Source organism: Enhydra lutris, unplaced genomic scaffold (assembly GCF_002288905.1).
Source record: "Enhydra lutris kenyoni isolate GAN:26980312 unplaced genomic scaffold, ASM228890v2 scaffoldscaffold28, whole genome shotgun sequence".
Classification (NCBI taxonomy): domain Eukaryota; kingdom Metazoa; phylum Chordata; class Mammalia; order Carnivora; family Mustelidae; genus Enhydra; species Enhydra lutris.
Genome location: NW_019154112.1, coordinates 1,217,887 through 1,228,702, shown reverse-complemented (window position 1 = coordinate 1,228,702; position 10,816 = coordinate 1,217,887). Strand labels below are relative to the sequence as shown.

The 10,816-nt window shown below is 49.3% G+C and overlaps 1 long non-coding RNA gene across 3 annotated transcripts; it reads right to left on the bottom strand.

The window, feature by feature from the left end:
• Positions 1-2,572: 2,572 nt before the first annotated feature.
• Positions 2,573-10,533, bottom strand: LOC111152211. Of its 3 annotated transcripts, none has more exons than XR_002640908.1 (3): positions 10,434-10,533; positions 7,257-7,338; positions 2,573-6,442 (listed from the first exon to the last, which is right to left on the bottom strand). It is a non-coding gene; the product is annotated as an uncharacterized LOC111152211 (long non-coding RNA). The 3 variants fall into 3 exon arrangements; XR_002640909.1 differs by lacking the exon at positions 10,434-10,533 and adding an exon at positions 6,952-7,072 and having other exon boundaries at positions 7,257-9,511; XR_002640907.1 differs by lacking the exon at positions 10,434-10,533 and having other exon boundaries at positions 7,257-9,505.
• Positions 10,534-10,816: the final 283 nt, after the last annotated feature.

Here is a 10,816-nt window from a genome sequence, read left to right as displayed (position 1 = left end):
GTTTGGGGCAAGAACATCAGCTGCACTGGTAAGGACTCCCCACAGCCCAGCCCTGCAGCTCCTTCCAGCTCAGCCTGGGGCTGCCCTCTCTCCAGCGCTAATCACACATGGGGATGGAGGACATCTAGTGTGGGACGGGGGGCCATGCGCTGAGGACAGCAGCCCATCCTGTGTCTCCTGGGCAGTGCCATGGCACAGACTTCCTAGGCCCACACTGGGGAACGTTCTCTCAGGAGAGCAGGCAGTAGCTCTGAGGCTCATGGAGGTTTCTCATTCTTCATGCTCTTTCCCACCAGAGACACAGTAGCTGTGAGGACCTATCAATACTGAGCTAGAGGTACTGAGTTATAGGCTTCATAAGCAGGTGGAGAGTCTCTGTAAAGGCTCTTCCCTTGGAGGAAAATGTCAGAGGCTGTTCCCACCCTCTTGTCTTGGGCGTGGGCCTGGCTACTGCTGGTTTCTTCTGCCCCCTGAAAGGGAACACTCCCTTCCTTGCCCTGGCAGGCAGGCAGAGCCTCAGCAGGTATCACATCTTGGTCTGTGGAGTCGATGCTTTTCAAGAAGGCCTTGCCTTAGCGCTCCCCGTTTGCTCTTCGACAGAACCTCCCAGAGCACACGTGACCCACCCCCAACCCCCTGACTGTGGGGTCAACCTGAGGGGTTGTGTGCCCTGGGCTCCTGCCCTGCAGAGATGACCGTGACCTGTCAGTGGTCCAGGGAGAACCAGATCTAGTACAAGGAGTTTGTGGAGACCAGGCAGAAGGGGATGGAACCATCCAGAAATGGGCGGCCATTGTGCTGCCTTCTGGAGATGAAGAGAGATAAATGTGCTGTGTGCAGCATGAGGGGCTGCCTGAGCCCATCACCATGAGACGGGGCGGTGGGGGGGGATGAGGAGTGGAGCCCGATATCAGGGTCCAGGAGCCTTCTAGAGACTTCCAGCAGAGTCAGGACACAGGGGCACACCTCAGTTTTCCTTTTCACCCCTGAACCATTTGCCCAGCCCACCATGCTCCTCAAGGGGGCATCTGCTGGCCAGGTTCCTCCTAATATTCTCATCATAGGGGTTGTTTTAGCAGAGGTTTAGATTGTTGGAACTATAGTTGCTAGAGTTGTGTTCTAGAACAACAAAAACTCAGGGGGTGAAGAGATCTGTTTCCTCATTCTGATCTGCCTGTCTCACCCCAAGGGTTCAACTGAAACTCCTGTTCCTGTTTATTCTGAAAGATATAAGGAGGCTACTCACTGTGCAGCAAGTCTCAGGGTGGGGGGGGCGGGGGTTTCCCTGGCTGGTGGGAGGGCAGGCTAGGAGAAGGTTCTAGGCTCGAGACCTGCTGGACCCCAGAGCCCCAACACCACCTGGGGCAATGCACAGGCTGCCTCTGGATTCAAGGGTCTGGATCTAAGTTCACATCTCCCGCTCGGTAGGAGGGTTCCAGGAGCAGGCATGCAGGAGATCCAGAGTGTACCAGAGCTCTGGGGAGGCGGGTCACTTTTTGGTGGTAAAAAAATTCTCAGGTCCTTCTCCCTCAAGATCCTAAATTTTAAAAAATATTTTGTATTTAAATTCAATTTAGTTAATATATACTTTATTATTAGGTTTGGGGGTAGAATTTAGCGATTCATCAGTTGCATATAATGCCCAGTGCTCCTAACATCATGTACCCTCCTTAATGCCCATCACCCAATTATCCCTTCCCCCTGATCACCTCACTTTCAGCAACCCTCATTAAGATTCTTTTATAGTTTGCCTCCATCTCTGTTTTTATTTTATTTTATTTTTTCTTCCTTTCCCCTATGTTCATCTGTTTTATTTCTTAAATTCTACATATGAATGAAATCAAATAGTATTTATCTTTCTCTGACTGACTTATTTCACTTTGCATAATACCTTCTGGTTCCATCTAGGTTGTTGCAAATGGCAGGGTTTCTTTCTTTTTGGTGGCTAAGTAATATTCCACTGTGTCTGTCTGTCTGTCTATCTATCTGTCCATTACCTCTTCTTTACCAATTCATCATTCGATGCACAACTGCCATCAAGATCCTAGATTTCTTAGGCAGAGGAAGTAAGAGTAAGCCAGACTCCAAATAAAGTAGGAAATGTGATGTGAGTGTGTCATGTACATATATCTGTCTTGGGGGGGGGGCAGGTTCACAATCCTGTAGGAATGTGTACAGGAATTTGTGTGGAGGTTTGTATATATGTGTGTGAGTGAGCACGTGCAAGCATGTATGAGTGTTTGTGTGTATATGCATGCCTGAGTGTGTGTGCGTGCACCCTGCTCTGAGAATTTCTCATGCTTGCCTCCACCCTGGCCAGTTAATGGTTGCCCCACCCCACCACATGGGTTACAAATTCCATCTGCAGCAGGTGAGAAAGTCAGAGGGGTTCGAGGTGATGAGTGAGGGGGTGAACTGGTACATGTCATGGTAGGAAGAAGAAAACAGGAGCTACATTGGTGAGACTCTCTTCCTACCCAGGGTTCTGCTTGATAAAAGCATCAGATACAGTTTTAAGGGTCTTATATGAATTGAATCATTTAAAATGTCCTAATAACCCCGTGAGATAGGGAAAGGTGCCAACTCCAATTTATAAGGAAGGAATCCAAGGTCACTATGAGGTTAACTGAGTCAATTGGCTGAGTCATGACTCTAACAAAATGGTCAGGTGCTGACCAATAGTCAAGTGCCCACCATTTTTTTTTTTTTAACTCCAGGACACTGTTCACCAGCCTCTGTAAGGGTCACGACCTTCTGTGGCTCTGACAGCTTCTCCTTCTCCAGCGCTGAGTCTTGTTAGGCATATGCTTGTAGGGGAGTCCATGGAGTTTGAGGCGACAGGAGAGCTGGTTGTACGTTGGCTGATGGAGTGTGTTTGCTGGAGGTGGAGGGAAGGGAGGTCACATCTGGGCTGTAGGGAATCAGTGGAGTCTGCATCTGGGGTGTGAGGTGGGCTGTCCAGCATGCAGAAGTGGGGAGACCAGCCGTGGGTGGGCAGAGTTCACTTACTGCTTTGTTCACAGCCTGAAAGCACAGTGAGAGACACTGGGGTGAGCACTCATGACCTACCAATCCTGCTGTCTCTGACTTGTCTTCTTCCAGCTGACTTCCTGGTGACGCCTTCTCTCCAAGGTGAGAAGTGACATGAAGGTGGCACTTCCTGATAGCCTGACAGTAGCTCCCTCATGGGCCTTTCCAGATAGAGCAAGAGGAAAGCAAGTAAGATGGTAAGAACTTGACATTCATGTTGTAAAGAGAAAATGGGATGTCTGTCTTCAAGAAAGGGGAGTGCTGCCCTCTGGAGAAGACTGAGTAGTTCCTTGTGGGCTGGTGGACTGGGGGCCTCAGCGTCTTGCTGGATGTAGGCAGCAGGCTGACCTCAGTTTCTGGTCTTTCCAACACAGCTGTTTGCTTCAGCAAAGCTTGCAAGGGGAGAGGACAGTAGAAACTCAGCAGGCAAAATGGAATTCATGATTGTATATATTCCAAGGTCACCACTGCCACATTTTACTCGTTAGAAGATATTCTCGTATCTTCTCAGTAGGAGGAGATTCCACAAGGCCATGTGGACCAGGAGGTGGGGACCATTGGGCCTTATTATAAAATCTGCACAGGGATGTTCCAGGTGACAGATGGAAGGAATGGAGGGTAGCAAGGTCTCTGCACTGGATGTGTTCATAAATCTGTACTTACCAGGCTATTACCCTGCAGAGTAACTGAGCAACATAATTATACTCTGGGTCCCATGCTGGAGATGATCTGCAGGCTAAGTTGTGTTATCCAAGCAGGGTCGTAGCTACAAGAATCACGCTGTCATTTGGAAAGGTCTGTCTCAACTTTGTAGAACCTGAGAGGTCGTCCTCTCTGAATATTTCCCTCCTCATTTGTCAGACCTTTTAAATCTCTAGGAAAGCACCATCACTACACTCAACCATTCTGTTTCTTTCCTGCATCGTGCTGCCTGGCTAATCCTGGTCTCCCACTATTTCTCTCAGTCTGCCTCAGATGGGATTCCACCAAGACATTTCCTGTGATTCCACTCTGTCAGTTTTTTTCCTTTCATCCAGATCATTTCTTAGAGATTTTCTCTTGTATTGATGAGTCAGTTACATTAGGAAGTCACTATTCTCTAATTAAATCTTCCTAATAACTTTTGGACCAAATGGGCAAAGGTTCTCTTCCCAAGTCTCAGATCCTTCCCACACAGGGACAAGACAGTAGTAGGGTTTCCGGAGAGTCAGGAGTTGGTACAGAACCTCATGAGCATGAGACAGGTAGGTCACAAAGGTGTGACCTTTGTCTTTACTCTGTGTTTTCTTCCTGTCCCAAGCATGTAGTACAACGCCTGGCCCACAGTAGGCACTCAGTTAGCTTCTGCGTGGTGGCTATTTCCGCAAACCTCATCAGGATAGGTACATTTACCAGGTTATTCACCCCACTCTGAATTCCTTCATGTTTCTCTCACTGAGCCTAGCAGAGAGCCTGACATCTGCTACTGCCTATTATGTGTCTGCTAAATGGAGGTAGGGTTTCTCGGGCAATTCAGAATTTATTTCAACAGACTGATACATGCACAAGGTTGAAAACATTTATATAACAAAAAAGAGCATGCAGTGAAAAGTAAATTTCCTCCTCTATTCCCTCCACAATTCTTCCAAACTCTCCCCTGGGACATAAGAGCTGTTACCAGTTTCTACAGTATTATTATAGGAGAGATTTCCATTTTAGGAGGTGGCATTTTACCAAATAATCTACCTCTAACTTTGTTCTCAATTAACAATATATTCTGAGATGATCCCAGTTTTTACATACAGAATTCATTCAGGATTCGATATTGATATTAGGTATTGGTAATGACCATTCTGCCACAGGTGATTTTTAAAAATTTAAGTAAAGCAGAAATGATCCTCATTCCACAGCGACACAATTTCATGGAGTACATGTTCCCTCAGATTAAAAAGAGCCTCAGTCACCAGCCTCCCTGGAGGCTACTTTTGTCTGTGTGACTACATTCTGGCCCTTATGGGGACGCAGAATGTGGTAGCAGGTTTTGTCCTAAAAGGCAGGAAACATCCACTTTTTCTGCTTTCCCTTCCCTGCTCACGGACCACGGACATGATCTTAGGTGCCCTGCTCATGCTAATAAGGAAACGTCCCAGGGTCATCGTTACCAGCGTTTCTGGATAGTCCCGTGGTGCAGAGTGACACTACAGTCCCAGAGGGCTCACCTCACTCATGGGACACACACAAGCTGCTGTCCCGTGGACAACCACTGTTAGCTGGGTTTCTGTTGCACACAACTGAACTAATGCATATGGAGAGGGGAGGGTTTCCTGGAGGGGTGGGCGTGGTGGTCTGTTCTGGAGATGAACAGAGACAGATACACAGGGGGCAGCACTGGGGGCTCTTTGGGACACTGTCTGGTTGGAGGAAAGGAGAGCTGGGCCCCAGAGGCAGCATGGGGAGACTGGAGGCTGTTCTCCTCTCATCTTTGTAGCCACGGGGCCGTCTTGGGGGTGTGCATGGACTCACCAGCTGTTACTTTTGGGGACCTGTGTTTCTTCTCTCCCCTTCCTGTACTTTTTACAGAATTCCCCTGTTGACTGCAGCCAGGATGAGAATCCCTGCTGGTGACCTTTCCTCCCCCTCCTCCTGTCTGAGGGCAGTGGTTGTGGGGGCTGAGATCTGGAGAAGAAACCCCTCAGAGGGAAAAGGAATGCAGAGTCTTTTGTCATGCAGTTCCACCAGAAATCTGCACTTATCCAGCCTGGCTTGGACCACCCTCCTTGAGACTGTGGACCCCAGGCCCCTCATATCTTGTGTCCTGGTGATTCCAGATACTCACTGCATGACTTCACTCTATTCTGTGTGTCACCAGCAAGTCACTATGTCCTGCTTCTGTTCCCAAAGTGGGTATTATTACACAAGAGCATGATACCGGCGGATGGGAACACTGGGGCCATCTTGGGATCTGCCTCCAGCAGGGGTGACTTTGGGAACCACCTGAATGTGTGGCCTCTCACAGGCCTGTGGCTAGGAATGCAGAGACCAGACTAAATGAAGAGTTCAAGTCGGAGGATGTTGGTGATCACTCCCCAGGAATCCAGATCAGAGTCGGGATGTCACATGTAGTTGCAGGGGGACAGGGCCTGAGGTTCCATCATTCAGGTGACCAGATGCCAGACTCTTACTTGGGATGTGTGTGACAGAGAAGCTGGGACAGTGCTGCATGCATTTGGCACAGGTGGCAGGAGTAGCCATCATGTCATCCAGCTGCCAGGAGCAGTAGTGACAGCAGTCCTGGCCTCAGGGTGCAGTGGTGTGAACAGTGGGACCTGTGGCCAGCACCGGGGGCAGTGGTTCCTCTTTAGGCCTTGACCTGGGGTGTGAAGGTGGATTCTGTTCCTGCCTGTGCAGCCTTGGGTCTGTTGTGTGGCTTTCCCTGAAATGAAATGAGACCCAGTACTCTAATGTTATCTACACATAATACATATATTTGTTTACAAATATATCTATTTACAATATGTGAATTAATTTATATTTAATATCTCATATTCCTTTTTCTCAAAATATATTTTAATATTTATTTTATTACATAAAATTTATATTTTATATTACATTTAAATTATATATGTGATTCTCCCTGATAATACATATATACAAATATATTTCTTTATAAATATATATAGTTTCAATTGAAACAACTTGGACTCTGTTTTGAAAACAAGGAGTGAGGAATGCGTGAAGGAATTCTTTCAGAGAGCATGGATTCAGAAATCTTTTCCAGTAGTATTGAGATATAATTGACATAATAGTTTATAAATTTAAGGGCACAACCTTTGGATCTGATTTATTTACAAACTGCAAACTGATTACCACTGTAGCATTAGCTAAGACCTGCATCCTGTCAGTTACCGGTGTGTGCGTGTGGTGGGAACATTTAAGACCTACTCTTTCAGCAATCAGACTTTTTCTTTTTGTTGAGCTGACAACCACTTTCTCAGTCTGCCACCTGGCTGTGCCCCATGAGAGAAAAAATATGTATCTCCCAGCATGCCTTGCATTTTTCTTCCTATGAAAAAAAAACAATAAATGTGTATGGAAGACTCTTCCCCAACTGAGCGTTCTCCTCAAGGACTTCAGTGCTTCTTCCCTCTCTGGCAGAACCCCAGGATTGCTTGTGGCTTTGGTACCAAATACTCAGGCCTCCCCCCCACCGTCTTAGAATGCTCTGCGAGGGCCCAGGAATCACTTACTTAATTAAGCAGCCCTACAGGAAAGGCTGATGCACGGCCATGTGGGGATCCTGCTTCTTGTGTTCACCACTCAGTGTGGGATCTGAAGACCAGAAGCAGAAGCACCAACCTTGTTATCAACCCAGAATCTCACACTCTATCCCAGACTGCCTAGATCTTCATAGTCCAGGAAATTCCTGTGTACACTGAAGGCTGGGCCTCCCTGGTCTCTGTGCCTTCTAGACACAGAACCAGACTGTGCAGTGTACTGTGGGTGCTCTGATCAGCCTGCTTAGCCCTGAGGAGTCCAGGGTTTGGTCCTATTCCTTTCTCTTCTATGGCCCTCGCCCCCCCTGGTGACCTCATCTCTGCTGAAGGCTCATCATGTATATGCTGTCACCTTCCAAATCTATTTCTCCAACCCAGATATTTCTCCTCCCCTGCACTATCCAACTGCCACCTTGTTTGCATTTCTTTTTTTCTTTCCTTTAAAAAAAAATATTTTATTTATTTATTTACTTAAAGGGAGAACATTAGCAGGGAAAGGACAAGGGAGAGGGAAGACAGATTCTCCAGCACGCTCCGCGATGGCTGGGTAGCCTAATGCAAGGCTGGATTTCAGGACCATGACATCATGACCTAAGCTGAAACCAAGACTCAATTGCTCTGTGTACTGAGCCACCCATGAGCCCCCTCACTTGCATTTCTAGTAGGCATCTCAGATTTAATATTCCTAAGTTGGATGCTTGTGTTGGTGTTTCCCCAAATGTCCTTGCTTCCAGAATCTTCCTCATATCCAAGGAAGGCATTACACATTTCTACCTGAAATACTGGATGCCCTCCTTGATTCCTCCTTCTCACCACCCGGAATGAATCCATTAGGAAATGCTGCAAAGTCCATCTTTAAATATCTCTAGCACCCAATTACTTCCTATTACTTTCCCTGAGCTGAAGGAAATGCTTAAAAAACTGAGCCACCCAGGCCCGCGACACTGCACTGGTTTCCTACAGTTTCCCTACTGGTTGTTTGCACTGTACGTCTCAATTCTGCACAGCAGCAAACAGGTGCTTCTAAAACAAGTCCTCCAGGTGGATCATCTGTTCAAAACCATCTTTAACTCCATCTCACTCAGAGAAAACTCAAAACCCTTCTAATCCTGGGCATCTGACCTCATGTCACCTGCTCTCTACTCCAGCCATGGTGGCCTCCTCACCCTTTCTTGAGCACGGGACACGCCCCTGCCCTAGTGAGTGTGCACCGGAGGTTCTCTGCCTGGAAAGAACTCCCCCCAGACCTCCTCTTACACAATTCCTTCATGTCCTTCAATTCCCTCAGAGATCACCTCCTCAGTGAGGCTCACACTTACCACCCCAGTAAAGTAGCCATCTTCCCTGTTTCCACACGGGTCTCCTCTGGGTCCCCTTCCTCACTGAACTTCCCAACCTCTAACACACACTTCCCTTAGTTACTAGCACAGTCTGCCCCTCACTACCAGCACATACGCCCCACAAGGTGGGCCCATTTTGTCTGTTTCTACTTCACTGGGGTGTCCTAGATACTACAGTAGTGCCCCTGTGTCTGACGCTCAATTATCACTTGTAGAAATGATCCACAAAGAGCACTTCTCTCTTCTAGATGAGCCTCAGGCCATAGCTGTTTGTGGCAGCTGCCACTTTTCTCACCAGTGATGGTCTCATCCATGTCCCCATGTCCTCCTTCCCACACCATCCCTCCTGCACAGCACAGGAAACAATGACAGTTCTTCCTTCAGAAAAGTTGTGCATAGTCTTATGGGTCATATATTCCAGACAAATGTGGATTCAAATTAGACACTGCTTCATCACTCCATGAATCAGGAGCAGAACCAGAAAAAGGATTACCAGAGCCAAGGGCAGGTTGGCAGGTAGGTGAGCAGAGAAGATAGAAACTAAGCAAAGTTTAGTAATGATGAGAAACCACCAGATCCTGTCTCTAACTCCAGAATCTGCTTTCTAGAAGCTATGGGGGGAAAGATGGAAATAATGATCCAGGACAGTCCTAGAATGAGAAGAGATGGGATGGGTCTGAAAACTCATCTCTCAATTTCACAGAGACTCCTGTGTACAGGAGCTCACTGGGTCTTGTGGGGACAATGAGAGGCCAAAGGAGCCCTGGGGCTGTCACAGACTTAGGGACACCAGAGGAACCTGAGACCAGAACTCCTACAGGGGAAGAACTGGTCTAAGTCTGCATAGAAAAATAAAAAAATGGGAGGGGGAGTAGGAGGAGGAGGGAGATGAGGAGGGAGATGGGGAGGGAGAGGGGGAGGAAAAAAGACACACAAAACTTGGGGGCCCACTCCTGACTCAGTTCTGAGTCTAGGCTGTCCTCCTCACAGGAAGCTCTTCCTGCACAAGGTCCTGGAGACAGGAGAGATATGAGTCCCTGTGACCCCAGGGCCTGGTGGGACAAGGTTCCACTGAATGGACAGGGTCAAGGTAGCAGGGATGATGACCAAAAAGAGGAGTGACCATGTCAAAGTCCAGGATGCACCTAGCACAGGCTGGGCACAGTCCCTCCATGCTGGCTCCTCACAGCCTCTCCTGTCCCCACCCCCAGAGGAAGCCCAGCAAGCTTGCGGAACCCGGAAGGCTCTCAGTGCTTTTATTTCCTCTCTGGAACATTAGGAATCCTCCGTTTTGTAAGCAATGCATCAACCCCTCCAGGCAAGCACTGAAGCAAACAAACTGCATCCAGAGTTTTAATTTCAACCAGAGATTATGAGCGGCAGCTCCCGGGGAAGAGAAGCACAGACAGGGACGGAGAGGGCCCCTCTGCTGGAACTGGGGAGCAGATGAACGAGGAGAATGCAGGCAGCGGGGGGCGGGAGGCAGGAGGGCAGTGGGGGACAGAGCAGGGCTCCCCGGGCCTGGCGGGACACGGAGGTGTGGAAATATCTCACGGAGCCCGAGCCTCTGGGCGCACAGAGGCTGTGACCCCGCCCGACCCTCCTCTGGGCACGGGGCCCCGGGCTCAGGTGGAGGGAGCCTGGAGGGCAGGGGGAGCGGGCACCGAGTGCGGGAGAGCAGGGCGGCGGTGGGGCCGGTCCGGGGCCGGGGGCGGTTGTGAGGCGTCTTCCCCGGGGGTCCCTCGTCCCCGCCGGGAGGTCCTCTCGCTCCCGCCCCGCAGCTGCCTCTTCCTACCGCCCCCTCACTCACCTGACCAGGTCTCGGTCACGGCAAGGGCACAAGCCAGCAACAGGAGTCTGTTTCGGGACCCCGCGACCCAGACCCTCAGGGTTCGAGAAGTAGCGGTGTCCCGGCGGGCCTGGAGAGGACTTTAGAACCTGGAACCCCGGTGCCGCTGATTGGTTTCTCCAGAAACGTGACACCCAATGGGAGTGCGAAATGTTTGCGCGTCATGGGTATCCAGGCAGGAGGACCAGACACAGGCTGTGAAAGGGAGAAATGAAACCCGGGGAGATGCAGACTCTCTGGCGCTGGGCTTCCCTACACCACCGCCGCCCTTGCTCCTGAGACTCTGAAGACCAGTCCCTCCTGGGGATCTGAGACTTTGTCCTGACCCCTCTCCTCCTGAACGG